This window comes from Protopterus annectens, chromosome 1.part0 (assembly GCF_019279795.1).
Source record: "Protopterus annectens isolate FY-2018-M chromosome 1.part0, PAN1.0, whole genome shotgun sequence".
In the NCBI taxonomy this organism is placed as follows: Eukaryota; Metazoa; Chordata; order Ceratodontiformes; family Protopteridae; genus Protopterus; species Protopterus annectens.
This window is the reverse complement of record NC_056725.1, coordinates 1,657,499,822-1,657,524,683: the sequence shown is the minus strand read 5'-3', so window position 1 is coordinate 1,657,524,683 and position 24,862 is coordinate 1,657,499,822.

Sequence of the window (24,862 nt, the reverse complement as noted above, 5' to 3'; positions counted from 1 at the left end):
CTATCTTTAGTAGCAATCCCCTTCTGAGGGCCACATCACATCCTGATAGTTGATTACAGATGATGCAAGTGTGTATCCTTATCTGGGTATATACTCACATACACAGCAGAACCATGAGCTCTGTTGGGCACAGACACCCACTCCCCACACAGAGTCAAATGTCAATAGACTATGCTGCCACTATCAACATGATCAGGATATAATCAGATAGTGTACACCATCACCTATGAAGCAGCTATTACACATGGGCAGCAGTTTCCTACATCTTACACTCCTACTGCAGATGTCACACTGGAGTTAAAGATGATATGCACCCTGTTTCATTACCAGTACTGTCAACATATCTCCAAGCAGCTGTTAGTCTGGCAATGAGAGGTTAGGCTACACAAATCTAAACGTTCAACCAGTGTGTCTCTACTGTCAATATCCATTCTATGTAGGTGTACACATAGCCATGTGGCACAGCCCTGTAACAAGGGTCAGTACACATTTGCAGAACATGTACACATGCATAGCTGTAATTGCTTGCAAACAATACTAGAGAGGTGGATATTAGGCAAGGTGGACTTTTAGGCAAGGCTCAAAAGACAAACCCACCACTGTAAATAGCACACGTAACCAGAAACTGAGGGTATTGCTTCTCAACGCCAGACGTCTAAACCTCAAAATGCACACACTCGAGGCACTCCTCAGTATGGAGAACATCGATATCTGTGCAGTAACAGAAACCTGGTTTAAGGCTCCAGAGACCAACCCAGCACTACCAGGCTATAACTCATACCACACTTTTCGGCCACAGAACCCAGACCGGAACACAAAAGGCAGGGGTGTATCCATATTCATCAAGGATACTCACACCTCCAGGTTAGTGGCATAGCACGATGCATCAGAGATCATCTAAGTGCAACTGACAATGGGCAAAACTGCAATCCAAATTGTAGCTTGCTACAGATCACCCACCATGACCCAGGACCCACATTCCGCATTTCTGGAGACACTGGAAAATATGCAGGTCCTATCAAACACCCTAATACTGGGTGATTTCAACTACTCAAACATTAACTGGGAGAACTACTCAAGTACTAACTCTCTTGTCCAGCACTTCCTAGAATTTATAAACTCAAATGCCCTGGATCAACTGGTCAAAACCCCCACCAGATGGAACAACATATTGGACCTAGTCATCACCAACATGGGCGACCAGTTTTCCACACCCGACATCAACCCCTCATTGGTTAGATCAGACCATAGACTAATCACTCTGGATATTCATATTCCGCCCACAACCCCAACCAAGGAAACCACCGTGAAAATATTTTCCAAAGCAGACTTCACATTGCTTAAGCCTGAGGTGGAAATGTTCACGGCTCCCACGCCAAAGGGCAGTGCTGTCCAAGATGCTGAAACCTATACAAAGGCACTCTATGATCATCAGCAGGAATGTATAGATCGTGCTATCCCAAGTCAAACCTAGACTCACTCCTCCAAGAAAAGTAAACTGGTCTGGTGGACCCCTGCCATAAACAGGCTCTACAATAGAAGGAGGAAACTAGTACAGATAAGAGCAAAATCCCTAGAAGGACAGACATCCCTGATCAGTATCAGCAATAAACTATGATCCCTCATGAAATCATCCAAGGCTAGCTTCAAAAGACAAATTTCCAAGGATTCTACAGATAACTACAAAGCATTCTTTAGCTATGTCAAGAAACTAAGTGGGAACTCTCAGATCTGCTCTGAGTTGGTGCAGACTGGCACAAAATACACTGAACCTACTGATACTGCCAACATTTTGGCAGACAGGTTCAGTGCAAACTTCACACCCCTCTCACTTCCTAAATGGCCCATAACCATACCAGAAGAATGTACGGCCCCGGCAATCACTAACACACAGGTTAAAACAGCCCTATCCAAAGCCAAAAACAGAGCCTCAATGGGACCGGACAGTGTCCCAGGCTGTGTCTTACAAGAGCTCCAAATGAACTAACCCCTAATCTAAACACACTGTTCAAACCCAGCCTCTCTACACGCTACATACCTACAGAGTGGTGCACAGCAACAGTTATCCCACTCCACAAAGTTGGCACCACAACAAACCCCGGGAACTATTGCCCTATAAGCCTGACTAGCCTGTTCTGCAAGGCTATGGAGCGCATCATCATGGAACTCATTAACAGAGACATTGGGAACCTCCAGACACTCGACCCAACCCAGGTCAACTTGACTGAGTGCAGATCTTGCCTACTGAACTTGTTTGACGTCTTACAGTCACCTAGACTTTAAGTGAGGGGCGTGGTAGTTCACACATACTACCTGGACCTCGCCAAGGATTTTGACACCATTACCCATTCAGGTATTGTCTAAAAACTCACCAGCCAATGCATACATCCATACATCACAGGTTGGGTTGCCAACAGGCTTACACACAGAACCCACATGATAAGCCTAGCAGCCTCCAGGTCCAACTCTTTACCAGTCACAACTGGTGTCCCACAGGACTCAGTCCTAGGACCCCTACTGTTTGCCATATCCTTCTCAGAGGTACAGGCAAACACAGGTGGACTACAGCAGACCATGTTTGTCAATTACTGCAAACTGGGAGTCATAATTGACAGTCCAGCTGTCACAGACAACCTTCAAGGGACCTCACATAGACCAACACAGGGTGTCAAAGTCATGGCCTCCAGCTAAAGGCCACAAACTGCATGGTCATTCCATTTTGGGAAAACTAAACACCCACATATTAACACATGAGTGGCAGCCACTTTAATAGAGATGAGGTAATGGGTATGTGGGGACTACATTAGATAGTGATCTCTCCTTTGACAATCATATCTCCAAAGTAGTTAGGACATCCTTCTATGTAGGCCATCTGATTACTTAAGGGTTTGCATCTAGACATACTGAAGGTATTGTGCCCCTTTACTCATCACTCATCAATCCCATAATCGGGTATGATAACCCATTTGGGATGTACCTCAGAAGACACATCCAACAGCTGGAGGGTCCACGAACGTACCTTGCCAAGAGGATTATTGGCCTCAGACATGTGTCCTATGCTGCCAGACTGAATGAACTCTTGCATTGCTCAGTGGCATCACGTTTACTCAGAGATGATCTTTGCTGGCCAACAAAGCCATGTCCAAGTCAGGCTTAATGGATATGCTCCACCTATGGGAATCCATGTCACAGTGAGCCACAAACTGTAATGAGCTGCAACTTGCCACAACCATAACTGGAAGATTCTGGAGTGACAGATTCCTGTCACAGGTAATCCCCATGCTTTGGAACTATATCTCTGATTACATTATACGGAGCCCCTCACTGACACTCCAGGGAAATCTTGCAGAGTGGATGGGGAACAGTGGATACACCCCAGGGATCCCACAATTGGCTCTTATCCACAGAGGAACAGTTAGTTAATCAATGGGGTGGTGACAGCTGACACATTTTGGCTAGGCTTATGAATGGCCATTGCAGTTAGCCAAGTACCTACCTATGTACCTATGAACCTATACATAAGTATCAGCACATGCTGATAGCTTAATTTACTGTTCAGGTGTTGACTTACCTTGTGCCAATAGCAATTGTGTGTGCAATAGTTGAGGGCTGTCTATGTAGGATGCACACAGTAGACTGCCTATACATGACAATTTACAGGTGGTCTTGTGTGTGTGCCATCCATGCTTACTGTGTGTGCAGGTGGAGAAGGGTGTCAGTCCGTAGGTGCCTACACTGTCAGTGTGTGTGCTATACTTTCACTCTTTGCCAAGGCATGGGCATAATGGGCATGCCTCCATCTGCCTACTGGGGCTGGCTCAGGGTGTTCATGGTCTGAGTACCCCTGTGCCTGTGGGGCCTTTGGCAATGGGGGTGGGCTGTGAGGGCCTTCACCATTCTGTCCCTGCTGCAGCTGTTTCCGCAGGATCATATTGTGTAGCATGGCACATACTATGAAGATGTGGGCACAAATGCATGGAGAGTACTGCAAGGCTCCACTAAATATGTCCAAGCAACGGAACTGTGATTTCAGCATCCCAAACACACGCTCTATGATGATTCTAGTTTGTGCGTGTGCCTCATTATGGCATTCTTGCATGGGTGTGTGTGCATTTCTGATGGGAGTCATCATCCATGGTTCCAGTGCATAGCCAGCATCCCCCACCAGGTGACCATATGGGATGTCCCCCCTGGAAAATACCTGATACGGCTGTGAGGCATGCCAGATGTGGGAGTCGTGATAGCTTCCAGGGCTGCCAGCACACACATCCATGGTAATGCCCTGGGCATTGCACACAACCTGGCAGTTGATGGAGGGGTATCCCTTGCAGTTTATGTATCACCTACCCTGCTCACTGGGTGGTGACTTGATGTGTATGTGCATGCAGTCTATTGCACCCAGTACCTCCGGGTATTCTGCTACACGGTGGAAGAGATGCATATTGCTGGCCAGCTCCTCCTGCATTCGGGGGAAGTATATGTGCTCATTGGCATGTGGCAACATGGCATCCAGGAACTGGTGGAGTACCCTAGATTCTGATGCCTGTGAGATCCCCAGGATATCCCCAGTTGGCCTTTGAAAGGTACCTGTGGCTAGTATTCTCAAGCTTACACATACCTTTGTGTCCACTGGGATGGGTTCCCCTCTGTTATTTCTGGCTCTGAGGCGTGGCTGGCACAGCTCAACAAGTTGCTGTATGGTGCCCCTTTCCACCTTGTAATGCTCTACTATCTCCAGATCATTTAGTCCCTGGTAGGTTACCCTGGGTCTGAACACTCTTCTCCTGCGGTGCCTGAGGTGGTTGTCAGCATCATCCTCCACACTACCTTCAGTCTCCAACACATGCTGGTGAATCAAAGCTATGGCAGCCCCTAACATGTACATATTAAAAGTTCCCCATCTGTATACACCGATGGTGCAGAGTGCATGGGAATACACAAGTGGGTGTGAGGTGCTTTCACACTTTATACTGTTGTGCTATGGATGCTGCTGATGCCATTGGGTGTGTATGTGAAATTCCAGCTGCAAGGTATCTTAATTATGGGTTTTACAGTGAGTACTGCAATTGTGGGACCTTTAGTGTTGAATTATGCTTGCCTGCCATGATTCATCTGTTGCCCTTTAATTCACTTTTCAACCCGAATCCCTTCCCATTGTCAGGCATGCATCCAGCTGCCAGCTTTCTTGTTTTGTACTTTCCCTACCCAGGGATGTGTTGCGAAAGGTGTTATGTAGCTGATCTACTGCAATTTTGCTTTGTTCTGCTGTGACAGTACTGTTTTCTTTGCAGTACGGCACCTCCCCTTTCCTGTTCTGCAGGTAGCTGCTAGCAGCCTTGTTAGCTCTTGTCAATGGCCCACTGTTGGTTCCTAGGTGTCAATTACTCATTTGTACTCCAATTTCCATGCTACAGCATTTCTTTATTTTTTTCTCGTATCCTTCCTGTTTCAGCTCTGGTGCGCACCACGCACAGGCATTTACTAGGTTTAGAGCGCGTTTTCATCCACGTTCACATACATATTCGGTTACCTTGTGTGCTCACAGCTAAGCAAAGTTATGGCTACTTCAACACACCCCTATCCTGCAGCTTTGCTTAGCAACAGGCAAACCGGATTAGCTATGCTCCAATGTGGTTACAACAAAGGTGGCACACCCCTCTCTTGATATCATCATTATCTCCAGGGCACACCTTGGTGTTGTAACGCTACACTATGAGGTACATCCTTACACTGGCGGGGAATTTGTAATTCACTATTACTCCTCTCATTTGCATAGCATTGCCTACTAATTCCTAGTTACCATGCAGAACACTGTCACAGCCCCTTAGCAACCCTTGCGCCATGGTGTGGTGTAGCATGCGTGCCATTGACTATTATGGGGAAATCATGAAAAGTGCTACATTGCAGTTTTATTAAATATAATTCTATTTTCACTGTGATCCCATTTGCGCACCGATGCCCTGTGCTTTAACTTCGTGTTAGCGTGGGCATAACATTAAATGTTCTTTTTTATATGTTGTGCATGTTTTTTATGCCAGTGGCTATATATTTAGCCATTGGCATATGTTAGCAGTATAATACATGTGTCTGGTCCAATGTCATGGCTCCGATTTTATGTTTGCAAAAATGTAAACCGTTTATTTTCGGTTTACATTTCTGCATGCTTACACTACACCTGCACCACTTCCTGAATTGCTATGTACCTTCATTTGCATGCTACACTGCTGCACATGGAGTGATTAGCATACAGGCACTGGGAGCTGTGTGAGTGTAGTGTACACAGGTAGTGCACATGGAAACAGCTCGTACCTGAATCACTTGGCAGCCATATTTGGTGTTAGATCGCTGACACTACGCCTGCACCTGGCACAAGCTTCATGAATCCCGGGAGAGTCTAATTAATAATAGACTACCTTGAACACTTCAGTCTGATAAAGTTCACTGGTACAAAATCTGCTTCTGTAATGATACAGCAGTCTCTCATTTCCAGATAATGTAAAAAATACTGTAAGAGTAATCTTACCTTATATGCCTTTGTTTAACTTTTGTATTATGGTTTATTGTAAGAGTCTGGCTTTTATGTTGTTTTCAAACTGTTTACAAAATGAAGCATGGGTTTCTGTTCACAAAGTACTAAACATGACAATAAACAGGACAGATTAAAAAATTAAATAAAGAGGAAAATATTACTTTTTCGATTGACTCTTCTATTAATGTACAAATTCAGATTGGATTCTTATCCAACCAGAATATAAACCAAATGCATGCACTGTTGTATGGCCATAACATCAGTATGACAGGATGCTTTTATGTTCCTGGGGAATAAAGTGTGCTTGGATAAATGGCTTTAAGATAAAATGTTATGAATAAATCAAGAAGTCTTCAGTAGATACACTAATGAGAACAGAGTGTCCTAATTTGTCATAGTAAGTAATGGTTATTAATCATAGCTGATTATCATATATGCAAATTAAACTTTAACTTAGCACAAGAACACCTTTTTCTGCAATAATTTCAGAAGAAATAACCCAGTGAACATTCGGGGCATTGCTGCCATTTAGTGTTGCATAATTTCTAATAAATCATATTAATTAAATCACATCTGCATATTCAGAAGAAGCCTGTTGGACATAATGAATAGTTATTCCATGCATTAATATACATTATTTAAAATAGCTTGTCTTATTTGTAAAGGGTTTTCCAAGTGGCACTAATCTCTATGTGCAGACACACACACACACACACACACACACACACACACACACACACACACACACAGACATGCACAGACATATATTCATATGTCGATACATAAATATTCTGCAAAGTACATTTCCTTGATATTATACCACACAGTAGATAACAAAACTACATGAAGTTACTGTATTCTTCTTTTTATAACATGGTTGTGTACATATTTTACTGCAAAGAGTAAACTCTCTTGTGTTACTAACAGCATTTTGTTAATGTTGCAAGTACTGTAGGTGGATGCTGTTGGAATGACTGAGTTTGAGAAATGAAAGTGTTTGAGAATATAGTCTGAAAAAGGTTCATGGATTAGGGTGTAGTCAGAGCAGAGGCTGGTTACTGCAATATGTGTAAACACAGCTAGCAAGAAGCAAAAAGAGATAAAGTAATGACATATGAGGATATTGTCAAAGAGGATTAATCATTGTGGAGTCAAGTGTTGTGAAATAAGAAAGATGAAGGATGATAGCGAGGTTGGAGATACAATATGCAAGTGAGAGGACTCAGAATGGATGAAGAAGAGAAAGAGATGGGATTTGGTGGACTGAAGTGTTGAGATAAAAAGAAGTACCTAGATATACTCATTAAGCTGTCACCACAAAAATGTGCCCTAGACAAGAAGAGAATAAAGTGTAATAGATAACAATCGACTGAGTCAGAAGGAAAAGACTAGGGATGGATGATAAGCTACCATCATAATCTGTGGCCTGGTAAGAGTAAGAAAGGAGTTCCCACTGTATGTTTGAGGACTCTGAATGCACGCCCTGGAAATTTGAAAATGCTATGTACGCTGAGACTGAAATAGATACTAGGGTCCAATGTTGTAACCCAGGCAATGGTCTTTTCTCTGCGATACAACACTCAGAGTTAGCATATGTCAAGGGGTGCAGCAGGACTGCCCTCTGAAAAAATAATTTTAATGTATAATCATAATCATACCTCTCAACGTCTTGGTGCAAGAAATCTGGACAGAGCCTGACAAAATGGGGGGACAATGGCAAAAAATAGGGGCAGGTTTTAAATGTTGCTCTTTAAACTTAGAAAGTTGCTAGAATAACAGGAACATGTTAACATGCATTTTCTGAAGCATTTCAAGTCTGAAGCTCAAATGTATGTCATCATTTAGTGACTTTAATCCTATGATCATCCCAGTGCTTTGGCAGAAAACCACAAATTTTATGAGGAACAAACCAAGAATATGAGGCAAATATCTAAACATTCTGTGAAAATTTAGACAGTTGAGAGGTATAAAAATGAGTTTTGCATTTTTCTATTAGAAGTTTCACACTTAACGCTTTATATTCAAGGACTAACATAGGTTCATAGGTTCATAGGTTGGTACTAGGCTATCATCCCTAGGGCCTATACAAGCCTAGCCATAACAATTCCCTGTATATTTCTTCCCGCTATATTTACTTCCCTGGACCTCTGTCTAGCAGGGTGACTGATGTGATCCCCAGGGTGAATTTCCTATCTCTCATCCAATCGTCAAGGTTCCTTTTGAAGAGGGCCAAGGAGGCGCTCTGCTTGACATGCATGGACAGTCTATTCCAGAGTATGGGGAGTCACTGGGTCAGGAGCCTATCCCTCCAGCATGTTTTGTTCATTGTGATGACAAGGTTTAGATCTCTGAAGTGTGTGGTTTTTGAGGGATTGGGATTTCTTTAAGTGGAGCATGTCCAACAGCTCAGGGTTTGACATGATCTTGTATGTTAAGCAGAGATCATCTCTGAGTAGACAATATGCCACAGAGTATAGCTGGAGTTTTTTTATACGGTCAGTACAGGGCACCTGCTTCAGGCCTGTGATTCTTTTAGTGAGGTATTTCTGTGGCCTTTCCAGCTGTTGGAGATGTCTTGTGAGGTACATTCCAAATGGGGCGTTGTAGTCTATAATGGGTCTAATGAGGGATGAGTACAGTGGGACAATGACCTCCTTTTTTCTGGATAAAAAGCCTTTAGTGATGAGGTGTGCCACAAAGAAGGATTTCCTGACTGTTGTGGTGATGTGGTCATCGAAGGCGAGACCACTGTTCACCTGTGTCCCTATGTGTCTCATCACACTTTCAGTGTTTAGTGTACTGATACCTATGTGGTAATTCATGGGTACATGGTTTTTCCAAACGTGTATAACTATACATTTCTTGCCATTAATCTTTAGCCCATGGCTCTGGCACCAAGCATCTGTTTCTGTAAGGCCCTTTTGTAGAATATACACATCGTTTGTAGATTCAATAATGGCTCCCAGTTTGCAATCATCTGTGAACTTTGTTAGCGAGATTCTCTTAGTGTTGGCCTGTACTTCAGAGAAGTAGATGCCAAACAAGAGCAGCCCCAGGACTGAACCCTGAGGTACTCCACATGTCACTTGTCTGGAGCTGGATTTGGAGTCAGCTACTTTTACAGTCTGGGTTCTGTCAGTAAGCCAGTTGGCAACCCATCGAGTGACATTGGGATTTATGCCCAGCTTAGTAAGTTTATGATTCCAGAGTGGAGGATGATGTCGAAGGCCTTGACGAGGTCCAGTCTGGCTGTGTGGACTGCCTTACCTTCATCCACAGCTCTGGAGACTGATTCAAAGAAGTCAATCAGGTTCAGTAGACAAGACTGGCCCTTCACAGACCCAAACTGGGTGGGGTCCAGTGTTTCAAGGTTGCCAATGTCTTTGTTTATAAGTTCCATGATAATGCATTCCATGCCCTTGGAGATCAGGCTCATCAGATGGATGGGGTGGTAGTTCCCAGGATCCAAGGTAGATCCCCCCTTGTTGAGTGGGATAACTGTAGCTGTGACTCAGACTTGATTTAGTGCCAACTTTACCCCCCTCTCACCCCCTAAAGGGCCCATCTCAATACCATCATAGAAAAAACAGATGAAACCGCAAGAAAAACACAATCCAAAAACCACAAAAATCAGAAGTCACCAGGTGAGGTAAAAGGAAGACTTCTTTATTCCATAACACAGCATACGTTCTGGTACCTCGGCAATTCACCTTCATGGAACAATTATCATGGAACTGCATCTTCCTTTTAAATGCTTCTCAATTAAGTAATTAAATCATTAAACTCTTCACATTATTTAACTAATCATAATACAATTCATGAAATATCATTAAATACAAATATCAAATATACAATTATCATTCCAAATATTTAACACATGCATTTTTTCATATAAATATCATTAAATATTTATTACTACTGAAAACATAAATTTAAACATAATAATAATACAAGTAGTGAAAACTATTAAATATACTAAATATATCATAAATATGGCTTATTTTTAAATTACTAAACATTTTTGGAAAAATAGACATTCAAAATTTCATAACACAAGCCCACTTTCCAAATTCATGCCCCTAGGGTATAATGTGTGGTATCCCAAGATCATTTTGTGTTCTAATCTGCATAGTGCACTCTTGAAATTATCTGCACATATATGGGGTCTAGCCAACACACTAAATAGAAAACCATCCACATTCCCATTATGTGCATTAATAAAATGGGAGGCTACTGGACTATCCATATTTCCCCTTCTTATATCCCCTAAATGTTCCAAGATGCACACTTTGACCTTTCTCGTAGTTTGCCCAATATACCATAACAGTGTACTACAATTACATCCCAAAATATACACTATTCCTGATGATTGACAATCAAATTTTTCAAATGCAAAATATCTTTTGCCATTAATTTTAAGTCCATGCATATTTTTAACTTTCACACATACCGAACGTCGACCACAACGATACATCCCAACATCCCCATCTGTAAACTTGATTAACTTTCTATTTAGCAATTGTTTCAAATTCGAGTATCTCCCATAAGATAATGTCATATGTTTAGGAAATAAATGTCCATGATCATCACAAACCACATGCCAAAATTCTCTCATAGCTTGTTCAACCATTAAAGAGAAATTAGAAAATCTAGATACAAAAAATATCCTATCCTCTGCTGAACTAATTGGCATGTGAGAATACTTTTTATGGTGTCTACCCCCTCCAAAATTCCTAGTTTGACATACTTTATCTTTAATGTTTAAAAGTCTGATGCTATCATATCCCCTGGAAGTTAGTCTAGTAACAATTTCTTCACAAGCACCTTCCCATAATTCGACCTCAGAAGTGTTTCTCAAAATTCTTTTGAATTCTCCCTCTGGTAAAGCCTTAATCAAATGAGGTGGATGCATACTGGTGGCATGCAAGAAATTATTTACTGCTGAAGGTTTCCTAAAAGATTTAAATTGTACAGTATTCTCCTTTCCTATGTAAAATTCCACATCCAAAAAGGAAATATTACATAGAGAGTATTGTGCAGTAAATTGTAACCCATGAGTGTTAGCATCCAAACGTACCATGAATTGTTCAAACATACATGTTTCACCCTTACAAATAAAAATGAGGTCATCAATATAGCGTTTGTAAAAAACAACATTATTTACAAAAAAATTCACATTGAAACATGAATTCTTTTTCAAATTCACCCATATAAATGACAGCGTAAGCGAGTGCAAAAACTGCACCCATCGCTGTTCCTTTCTTCTGTAGAAATAAATCCTTGTTCCATGCAAAATAATTATGTGTAAGACTAAACTCTAACAAACCTAATAAAAATGTAATACGTGGTCCCTCTACCATCATTTTCTGCATAGCTTCAAGACCCCATCTTTTCCCAATATTGGTATATAAGGATGAGACATCAACTGTAGCCCAATAATAATTCTGTTCCCATTTCAACCCATGTAATGCTAAACATACATCCTGGATATTTTTTACATGTGAAACAACTTTGGGTAAATACTCCTTAAACTGAAAATCCAAAAATTTATTCACCCTTTCAAGAAAAGAACCAATGCCTGAAATTATGGGTCTACCAGGGGAATTGACCAAACTTTTATGAATTTTCGGAATAATGTATAAATATGGGTGACGAGGTTCCATAACTGTTAACTTATTAATATTTTTACTAGAAAGAAAACCTATTCTCTTCCCTCTTTCCAATAATTCCATCAATTCCTCTGAGAATTGTTTGAGAGGGTTCTTATTTAATTTAACATATGTTTCATCTCCTAGTAAAGCATTAACAATACCTTCATATTTCATGGTATCCATAATTACCCAATTTCCTCCCTTGTCAGCCTGTCTTATGGTTATGTTTCCCAGGTTAGACCTAAGCTCTTTAAGGGCCAGCCATTCGATATTATTCAAATTAAATTCCTTATTTATCCTGCGAAATTCATCATATCTTTTCTCAATGCAAGAACATACTATAAGTTCAAATGCACTGATCACTAACGAAGATTTTGGAGGAGAAAATTTACTAACACTAGTAAACCTTGGGACCTCAATTCGACCATAGCCTGCTCCAAAATTGTCACCACCACAATTAACATCATCACAATATGCCATATTAACTTCGACACCATTATAATCATTGGGCAACATTCCATCAAATTCGTAGATACTCAAATTCATTAATTCATCATCTATTGTGTCATCATTAACATTCTCCCTGTTTAAAGAACTTTCAGAAAAGTACACCTTTAAATTTAACTTTCGAACAAACTTTTTCACATCTAATATAATATCAGCAAGTTCCGGTATCTTAGTTGGCACAAATTTAGTGCCTTTAGATCGAACACAAAACATTTCATCAGACAAAATCATCTTTGAAAGATTTACCGTATTTAAATTATTATTCAAAGAGCCAGAATTGTCAACATGTATATTCCTGTCGGCATCAACAACATTGAGATCTAATCTACTGTTTGCAATAGTCCCGGAAGAGTTATCAAAACAGTCCCCATCCAAACTTCCAAGCACAGTATGATCAACGGTCTTCAGTGTACATTTATCAGTCAGTCCCCTCACAACAATTGGACTCGCAAATCTTATTTTGAGTTTTTTGTCACAGCATGGGACATATTAGGTGTTTTACTTTAATATCTCCCTGACCTAGTCTGTACATTAGAGTAAAACTTACGATTGTTTTGCGCGCCCTTTTGTCCTTCTGTCGAACCATTTAGGCTTTCCACAGCAATATCCTCAAAGGAAACGCTTTTGCGACTCACGCTCGTCTCGGCTGAAGAAACTGACAATACCAAAAGATTGCCAAATTTTGGTAATCACAGCCACACAGGTAGTAACCACACTCTCCAAAGCTAAGAATTCAGCATCCATGGGACCAGATGACATCCTGAGCCTTCAACACCATCCCACACTCTGGAATCAGTGGGCATGAAGCCTGAGGTGAGGCTATGATTAAACATGACACTTAGGTGAGATGCCAGTTCATTTTGTAGTTCATGTAGTACACAGCCCGGGATGTCATCTGGTCCCATGGATGCTGTATTCTTAGCTTTGGAGAATGCGATTTCTACCTGTGTGGCCATGATTCATGATTACTGGAATTTGGCAATCATTTGGTATTGAGATGGGCCCTTTAGGGGGTGAGGGGGGGGTAAAGTTGGCACTAAATCAAGTCTGAGTCACAAGCATACAATTGCTTGTCATGGTAGTAGGTGGACATGTTTGAAAAGAGTAGGCTATGACAGTAAAGAGGAAGATAATAATATACTAATAAACCTACAGAGAACCTCATGCACTTTATTTGGATATAGGGAACTGTTGTAAGATGGATAAATAGGTAGTATGAGAAATCAATGTTTTGTGCTTTATGATATAGGTTTGTGCAGGATATAAGGGGTTTATTGGTTAGTATACTGGAATTAAGACAGAATATTTAACAGGTTAGAGGGGAAAGGAATGATAGGTCTGGTGGTATGTGGCGTGCCGAATGTAGAACACTGACTGCTAGGAAAACACTAAGTAATTAAGCCTGACCACTGAATGCCAACAAGACACTGTCTGTATAGTGGTATTGGTAGGAGAAACGTGTTTCTGAATGCAATGCATGGGGTGGGCTTAGTGGTAGAGATATGTTTAGGGTAAGGGTTACTATACATCAGCAAAGGTATATCAACTGGTGCTGAAAAACAGAAAAAAAAAAGAAAACTGCATTTGACTCATGTCAGTTTGGATTCATCAAGGATAGGTCATGATTACTCAGTCTGGCAGTCTTTTTTGAAGAAATCAATAAAGCAATGGAAGAAGACAAAATGGTACACACTGGATACCTACACCTGGCCAAAATTTTGACACAGTTTCCAGCTCAAGCATAGTGACCTGGCAGATATGTTTGAAAAGGTCAGCAAAGCAATGAAAGAAGGCAAAATGGTACACACCACATATCTACACCTGGACAAAACTTTAGACACAATTTCCAACTCAGGCATAGTAGAAAAGATAAATAAACTGTGAATAAACCTGTATGTCATCCACTGGCTTGCCAAATGGCTCATGGGTAGGATGCAGGAAATCAAAATAGGAGAGGTTATCTCAGCAAAGAGACCAGTCACCAGTGGAGACCCCCAGGGTTCAGTGCTAGGACCTCTTTTGCTTGGCATTTACTTTTCTGAAGTAAAAGCCAGTACCAAAGGTCTCTGGCTGACTAAGTTCAATAATGACTACAAGCTAGGACAGCCATTGAATCCCCAAATGACGTACCCACCCTACAGGAAGCTTTGTCCAAAATAAATAACTAGTGACAAAATTATGGACTGAAACTAAATGGCAAAAAATGCATTGTTGTATCATTTGGGAAGTCATCTACCCTAGGGAACTTCCACATTGACAATACATTCCTAACAGTTGACCCAGTTGTTTGAGATTTGGGAACATATGTGGACAGTGACCTAACTTTTGACCAATGTGTGTTCATTGTTGTAAGAAAGTCCTTCTATATTGCACAGCTTATAAACAAAAGGATGGTGATTAGATCTAAGGATGTCATTGTCCCCTTTACTCAGCTGTCATTAGGCCAGTCTTTGAGTATAATGCCCCCTTTGACATGTATCTGTCCAGACAAATGCAACAACTGGAATGCCCACAGAGATGCCTTAATAAAAGAATAGAATGCCTAAACAACATGTCATACATGGCTGACTCAAAGCCCTTTCACTGTACTTGGTATCCTACAAACTGCTAACAGGTGACCTGTGTCTAACATGCAAGTCATCCTCTGCCCAAATACTGATGGATGTATTGCACATCAGCAAGTCAAATGATATCAGAAGTAATCATTCTAGGGATCTTAACCTCTTCTGCAACAGCAACAGAATGGTTTGGAAGGACAGGTATATCTTGCAGAGGATACCACTTCTCTGGAACAGGCTCCCCATTCGCAAAAAACAAAGTTCATCCCTGTCCATATTGAAGTACAACTTGGATCTATGGATGGGAAACAGAAACTTTACTCCAGGACTACTCCTTGTAGTATTAATGGACAGAGGGAGCTCCTTAGTGCTTTATCCCATGTATGAGTCCCCTCAAATTATTTATGTTACAATCCTAATTATTCCTAGTAAGGGTAATATATAATTATTGACCATGGGCTGGGTAAGGCCAGTCTCTAACCAAATGGGAGTAGGTTAATTCAAGCACAAAAAAATAAAACTGGCTAGGCTTGAAAAGGCCCACATGTGCAGCTAGCCTAGTACTTACTTATGAACCTATGTCCTGGATATGGCTGAACACTTATGTCTACATAATTGCATGTAGCCATCTGTCAGTATGCCGTACTACAAAACTCTGGTTCACCACCCCTAACCTGTTTTTCCTATTGGGTATGAAGATTATATCAGTGCCTCCTCTGGTTGCTCTATTAACGCTGGCACTCCTTACCTGTGCAGTTAAATATGTTGAGTCTATGTGTACCTTCTTTACAGATGCTTAATTTAGAATCAACCAAATTTCAGTCTCAGATTAGTTACAATACTATTTTAGCAAGAATGGCATTTCAAATAGAAGATGGCTATTTATCTGTGACATTACAACTTACCATACAAATGAAATCCTTTTAAATTGTTTGTATTTAAATGACACAATAACAATTTGGAGCTGACAAGTAGCTTCTTATAATACTCTCTTTATAACTCTTAGCAAACATTCACAGGACTCAGGAAACATCATAGAGGCAGTCAGAGGAATACTCATAAGAATATATTTATATTTATGCATTTCTCAATATTTTATAGATATATATGATATCTATTTATATATATGGATAGATATACTGGGTACTGTGCGGTTATGTGTATGACAACTGATAACTGTAGATGTGCTTTTCCTTACATATAATCCTTGGGTAGATAGGAAACAGTAACACACTGGGACACATAACGTTAAGTACTGCATTATTTGGAAAGTCAGAAAGGTATTTTCTTTGGTTATCCCTCACCATTTGCCTTTATAAGTATACTGTCAGCTGTATGTTGACCTTATGGTATACATGTTGTTTGTTGCAAAGGCTTCACTTGAAACTGGGTGACCCAGTAAGGGAAGGTCCCAGAGATGCAAAAAAAGTGACTCATGAAAGACGTCCATAGAGTGTGATTACCATGAGGGACCCTTATGGAGCTTTTCATTTATTGATAACCTTGCATGGGATATGTCTGGTTCTGTGGAGGAAGCACTTGCAGGAATGGTGGCCTTCATTCTCAGGTACTGGAGGCACATTCATCTCGTGGCCCATGCAAGTAAGGTGTTCTGTCATTTAACTTCTGTCTAAGGTGTATATGCCAGTGGCACACCTGTATACATCTTGACATGATTCTCCGATACCTGTTTTAGGCAGCCATATGGTTCTTTAACTTTTCAGTTTTCCACTGTGCACTGATGATGCAATATGCATGCAGTGGCATGCTGTTGTGGGGACATCAGTACCTTTACTTGACTTTTGTTAATAAGGACTGTGTAGCACACTTTTCAAATTATTTGCTCAAGAGTTCTGGATAAAACCAAAAATAGTGGGGAGAGAAAGGCCTGAAATCAAGGACAATTTGTAAATATTATTCAGTTACATTAATAGAGCAACAGGTTCTGGAACATGTATTTTCTGAAGAATAGTAGATATGAAATTTTAATATCAGGTATCAGTGTTGTACTTGGCTTATCTAGCAGCTGGTGAAAGCCATTAATGTACTGCCCACCCCTTCAGCTGGATCATAGCCCTCTCCTTCCTAGCCAATCCCCTTAGCTCTTTAGGGGAAGAGCATACAAAAGGCTTCTACTTTTACTGCAGCAACCAGATTGCCATATGGCTGCCTCCTCAGCTCTTAATAATAAAAAAAGGGAAAAAAAAAGTACTTCAACTATTTTAAACTGTATCTAGCCAGTTATTTAATACACATACAATGCTGAGGTGTCTTTCTGTAACGGCACTCAGACATACTGGTTCAGAAATGGAATAAACAAAGATCATAGTCTCTGACATGTTGCACCCAAGGCAGCTGTTCCCTTTAACCCAACCTTGCTACACTTCTGTTTGGCATTGTTGACTAGCTGTAGCATTCATCAATTTACTAGAAAATCAAAATACATTTGAGAGGTATGCTGTGTAGAACACCTGGTACATTTGCCAATGTATATTTGTTTACATTCATGCTATTGAGTGCTTTGGGAAGCATTGTGCCTGCTTATGACCTTTGATAGTTTGGTCTTTGAGAGCTAGGGATAGCAGACATCAGATATATCAGCTATTGTTTAAAATAAATGTGTGTTTTTGTATACTTTGAGGATGGATATTAATGGATACACAGTGCCTTTAGTGTTGTGCTCCTGGATAATTGCAAAAGGAGCATGATTCATCTGTCATTGCTTGTTTGTTAGATCTGGGTAGGTTTTATGAGGTAATTTTATGTTTTACATTTTATGTGTACAGTGTGTACCTCAGATGCATGTGTGGGTGCATGCCTGTTAGACTGAGACCATTATCAGATAAAAATCTTAGGCATGTTCTGTACTACAAATGCCTTCCTTGTATTTTGTATCCCATACTTGGTGCACTATTCTTTTCTATTGTGACAATTTCTTTTATTTTATTTTACAGTTTGTTTACCAACAGGTAAGTGAGCTTGTTTGTTGACCCTTTTGATCCATGACTTGGCCATAAATTACTTAACCTGATGTGCAAAACAAGACATTCATGTAATACAGTTCATATGCAAGAGTCAACAATACACACGCAGGAGTTCAAAGTACATATACAGGTGATTTGAAGCTGAATCTGGATTCCTTAAATGAGTATGCTATTAATGATTTTCTAAAGTACAAATATCTTATAAAGTGTAATAAATGCTATGTATATTTAAATGTATCACCTGATGACACTTGCAATCTCTGTTCTTCATGTCAAAATTTGGATTATTTGCTTACCTTTTTTAGTAGTAAGTCTAGACTTACTGATGACGATTGCACTTGTGCAATTGGCATGGGTTGGTGAACTGTTGTTGCATATATTAGTGAATGGACTGAAGAATTAAGTAATGTTAAACCAAGAGCAAATAGAATACATTTAGGAAAGGATATTGCCTATTGTCTGTAAAGATCACACAAGCCCTATGAAACAAGACGATATCCCTGACAACTTTGGAATTCTAGAAACAAGTATTCAGCTGTCTGATGATTCACGGTGTTTAGAGGGAAAGAAAAAAAGATAAAAGGAAGAAGTTCACAACAAATAACAATGAAGAGAAAGAATCTGATAAATGTATGTAAATTAAAGAGAATACATACTAAAAAGGACACTGCTTTGTTATGTAACACATGTATTACCGGGAAGGATAACATTTTTGTATCAGAGAAACTTTAGTCTACAGAAAAGGGTAGCATTTTCCCAAAAGAGAAGGTAGAAAAAAGAGGCAAGGGCCAGGCAAAAAGAAAGAAACCAAAATTGAACCTGAAAGTACTGAAGAACATTACTGTAAGACACAAAAAAGGAGAAAGACAAACATTGATAATATGTCTCAAGCTGTAGAAGTACTAAGCCAGCTGGATGAGAACTGTATGCTTGCAAATGTAATAAGCAATGAAAACAGTGGGATTAATAACACTAACAAGGATGAAGATCATTCCTTTGTAACAATTGATAGAGCAGATATTACTGAAACAGAAGTTGAAGATTCTTCAGATCTGGTAAGAAAACATGTTTTTATAATTGAAAATTTAATTATTAGAAGAACTGCTACTTAAATTTGCAGAGAAAATAATGAACACTGAATAGAGTTATGCTTGCAGGAGCATAAACAGAGGATGTCAAACAAGCCTTAGAATGCCTTAATATAATAAAGTACGCATCTGTTTTATTCAAGTAGGTGCAAATTATCTGATCTGCAATTACTCTGTGACTGTTAGTAAGGAACTTACAGCCCTCTTAGATAGTATAGCTTGTACTAGTATTAGGACATATTTTTCACAAATCATGTATAGAAAGGAGAGTCAGGTCACCGTGAATGAAAAGACCTATTTAAAAAAAAATGGAAATGTGTAGAACAGATGAGCCTAATTTGGGGCACACTTGTGTCCAGATGGGATGGTGTCATTTATCAAGAACAGGGAAGAGAATTTTTGCAGCAGATATTTTGCAATATTTGACAAACACAAGACAGGGTTTTTGCCAGGTATAAAATTTAAAAGTTCACAGATACCAACATTTGATGCATCTCTCTGATGGTTGTTAATGCTAAGAGCATTAATAATATTTTTTTTTTTTGGTAAATCTGCTACGTTCTCACAAGATGGATATTGTTATGGTCTATAAAACATGGTTAAAAATGAGGACTGGAAAAAATATCGTGAGGGTATAAATGTTTTTACTGTAACAGACATTCTAACAAAAAATCAGGTGAATGTGTTATGATAGGGATTAAAGATAATTGTGAGACCTGTGATTATTACATGTTCACTGATAACACCAATACTACATATTATCCCAAGGAGTCAATAAATTCTGTGCAAGAATAGAACTATTCTTGCACAGAATGGTTTGTGCGCCTTGCATATTCATGAAGGCTCACTGCTGTACTACTACCTGTACGGACACAAACCATGAACGAGTGCAGGGTGTGTGTCCAAGTAGTGCATGGGCACTGAACATGCCTGCTGCACTCAGAAAGTGCTGCACGGCACTTTCTAAATCGATCTGGCATAATATTAGAGATTTATTCTAATATTATGCCAGTATTTCAGTGTCCTCCATCACTGAAATTAAAGAATGATCATTTCAGTGTCCTCAGACACTGAAATAAACATCAGGAACAAGAAAGCAATGCAGGGGTGTGTGACAGGTTCTGTGACACACTCCCTGCATTGCCAAAGTTCCCATACGACACCTACACAACCTGCTAAAGCAAGAAATGTGTACAAATGTGCAAATAATGGGGGATAAATTCCTCAAAAGAGTTACAACACAGATATTGCCCACGAAACTTAGAAAGTTGATGGAAAACAGGTCATGCATTAGCATGAATTACCGAAGGGTAGAAGTCTGAAAGAAAATGTATGCCAGTATTTCCTTACAGCAGTGCATGTTGACAAAGGCACAAATAATGGGGGGAATAAATAATAAAATAGGAACATGTCTGAAAAATTGCCCTCGCACACTTAGAAAGTTGATAGAAAATGGGATATGTATTAGCAGGAGTCCCTGAAGGATAGAAGTCTGAAAGCCAAATGAATGCCATTATTTCATGATTGCAGTCCTCAATTAGTTATTAGAACACCACAAGACTCACTTATGTAACATAGTAATATAATAATAATAATAATATATACTTTTTTTTTCTAGGATAGGGAATGTTTAAGCGTAGCTAAGCGGGTGTGCATGTTATGGCCCTCCGCTTACCATAGCTTAAACATTCCATAGGAGATAAATGCAAATATACAAGTGAAATTTCCCAGCTGCCATAGTGTAGTGATTAGAGCCCTGGCTTTATATGCAGGTGTTCACTGTTTAAGTACCAAGACAGGCAAGTTATTTTTCTATGGGAAAGTAGTGTTAAAATTATTTTTGTAAACTTAAATTATATAGCAACTGTTTTTTGTCAACCAGGGTAGTGTAGCAGGTGAAAAGGTGAGGTGTCAGTCTAGAAAAGATGTGAAACCCCCATATAAACACAAGTGCCCCATACATATAATGTAATGAAAGCACATAGGGGGAAATCATGGAAGGTAAACATACAATTATAATATGTCGGTAATGATGAATCAATCCCACAGTCCTGATACTTTATAAAATGAAACGTGAGCAATGGTAAGTAGTGCTCAGCTATGCTAACCTGGTGTAAGCATTGCTTAAATGTAAATTTATTTTATTTTATTTTTATTTTACATTTGTTGACTGGGCTGGTGCAACTGGACATATGTCCATTTTCAGTGGAGGCCCAGGAAGAAAAGCTCCAATGAACACAAATATTAGTTATTCTACATGACTGATTCTAAAAATACAGGCACATCACAATTTTTTTTAACAATTCTTTACTTTTCTTTACATTGCTGGTTGAAGAATCTTTATACATGAACTGATTTGGAAAATAATACCGTAAGATGTTTGTAATGACATGAGATTAATATCTGAAAACACACTCTCTTTATAGGTTAACAGAGGAGCACCTACTTGGTACAGAAAGAGTACCCTGTACCCAGCGATAAGTGAGGAAGTTAGTCAGGGTTAGCATGCATGTTAAATGCTAAGCAAGAAGTAGGCCGACTAAGCAGATTTGCACATTGGTAAGCAGTGCTCAACATCTAACCCTTTAAGCATTGCAATTGCCAACCTTAGCTAAGCGGGTTTTGTGCGTCGCTTAGCTTAGCTAAGCTTATACAAAATGGTCCAATGATGGCAAAGGGTGGGGATTTGGCCCCATTTAAACCTTGCAGGCAGGAATACATCGATAACCAGTAGTAGCTCATCTTTGCAGGCACTATGGCTTGCGTAGGAGAGGGATCGCACTTTCGGACCCAACTATGGGGCATTCAGGAGTCCAGGATCATGGTTGGACTCCTAGTGAAAGACCATGAGGAGACACTATTGCAAGACCAGTACCAGGGCTGAAAAAACACAAAATAAACTACTAAAATAGAAAAAAAGACAGCTTCAGAAGGCAATCAGTAGTTTTAAAGTGCATAAAGCACTTTTCGTTTAATAAAATCAAACGTCTTCAACTGCAAACATTCAAGGTACAAGTTTCAGTTAAATAAAATACCAGGAAGTGCTTGAGTCTGTCAGCTCACATGCTACGATGACATCAGCAACAATAGTTAACCCTTCTTGTTTTACACACTATGAAAAAATACTGTTTAAATCTAAAATGATGTTCATGTTGTCAGTATCCCTCGAACTGGTGAATAGGTCTGGTGCCATTTTGCTGACTTCAAGCATGGGAAGAGGGAGCTCTTGGACCAGTGGACCCAAGACGCATGGGCACAGAATGTCCCAGAAGTGTGTAAGTATCAGTATCAGTATCAATTAGTGTTTACCAAAGCCCAGCCTGCGTATGTGATTGATAGGTATGCATAAATGTTTATCTCCTGTACAGCTACAGATGAGAGGGCTGTGAATATAGATGCCCATGCCAGCAGGTTGCTAAGGCTGTGCCAGGAGGCTGGTGAGTACAAATCTAGCTTGCAGTATTCAGGGCAAATAAATAAAAAGGAGTAGAATGTCAACTGCCAGTAGGTTAAAATGTGTACTGTGTATACTGAATAAATGAGACATTAGCAGAGTAATAGGGATGTACAGGATATCTATCAATAAAAGTGTCAGTACCCTTCAATAAAACTAAAAACCCCAGACTGTTGTATTTACTTTGGTATGTGGTGGTATGAATCTAAATGTGTACAGGTTCTACACAGCAACTATGGCTCTGACAGCGTGATTAATTGAGGCTCATCTGACAAAGATTGTGGAGCCGTAAAACAGGAGATCAACTATATGAAATGTTCCATGCACCAAGATCTGATCCCTGAATAGTAATGTGTAAACTATTATACTGTATCCCCTACAGCAGTTCTTTGTGTTAACCATCGCTTTTCAGATTGTAATATGTCAAAGTATTAATACACAGTACAAGAACTATCTGTCATGCACGAATGTCAGAATTACAAGGTCAGATTGTCCAACAAAGAGAGTGTTGGGCAGAAAACAGTCAAGCAAGAAACAGCAGCTCTTCAATAGCTCATTGTGATAATACATGACCTTGTTGTACCTTTTTGCACAAACAGCCAATGTTTGACTACCAGGAGTGGTAGTAAGCTCTATGCACAATTTCACCCAAGAATATGTGAATATGTGTAGAAACAATCAGGTAGAGTTAACAGAAATTTCCTCCACAGGTCTGCCAGGTAAGGATATGTTTCTATTAGCTGTAGGAAGGCTGTACTAATACACTGTGGACTATACTTCCACTGTCCAACCCCAAGCCTGTAAATGACAGTGAGATAAGTACATACACCAAGCATTTTCTTTTGATAAATTCCTTCAAATGTCACACGGTTATGGCTAGTGGTCACTGCTGCCAATACCCAGGGTGACAGATAGAAATCCAGGAGGAGTACGTTAGTAGTACACACACACAGCATGACTGCAGGGCACCCCTGTCAGTGTCACATATGTAACCTTGAATATGTGAATATGTGTAGAAACCATCAGGTAGTGTTAACAGAAATTTCCCCCACAGGTCTGCCAGGTAAGGAAATGTTTCTATTAGCTGTAAGAAGGCTGTACTAATACACTGTGTACAACACTTCCACTATTCAACCCCAAGGCTGCAAATGACAGCAAGATAAGTACATACACCAAGCGATTTCTTCCGATAAACGTCCCTCAAGTGTCACGCTGTCATGGCTAGTGGTCACCGCTATCAATACCCGGGGTGACAGAAACCCAGATGGAGTATGGCAGTCGCACACATACACACACACACACACACCCACACACACACACACACACACACACACACACACACACACACACACACACACACACACACACACACACACCATGACTGCAGGGCACCCCTGACAGTGTCACATATGTAACCTTGAATATGTGAATGTGTGTAGAAACAGCCAGGTAGTGTTAGCAGATATTTCCTCCACAGGTCTGCCAGGTAAGGAAATGTATTTATTAACTTTAAGAAGGCTTTAGTAATACACTGTGTACAAATATTACACTGCCCAACCCCAGGCCATAGGTAGATGTAAAGTGAGGTCATACCTGGAGAGTAATGAGTAGAGTAATGATCAGTACAGTTGTGAACAATCAAAGCCTATACAGTTGTTAATTGACATCTCTCTCTCTCTCTCCCCACCCTATCTGTACCAATAATTCATACACATAATCAATGGGCATGTTTTCCTCCAAAACTACTGTTGGGACATGTGCCCTATTGTTCTACAAATATTGAATCATTTGATTATTAATGTTCCCCATTCAAATACTATCATTGGTGGCCTGTTGCTATCAATGTAACTTGCATGCCATTATAATGCCTACTGTGGTTCCATATATGCATGTGTTGTGTTTGCTATGCAACTGTTTAAAATACTTTATATGGGGTCAGTTGGAACACCCATGCATGCTGTTATAACTAATCTGAAAATGTGTTGTTCATGACTAACCAACATATTTTGTAAAACCTCAACACCATAGCATGTCTGGGAAGGCAGATCCCAGTGTATAGGCCTGTCCCGCCTCAACTGGTTGTGGCATCGG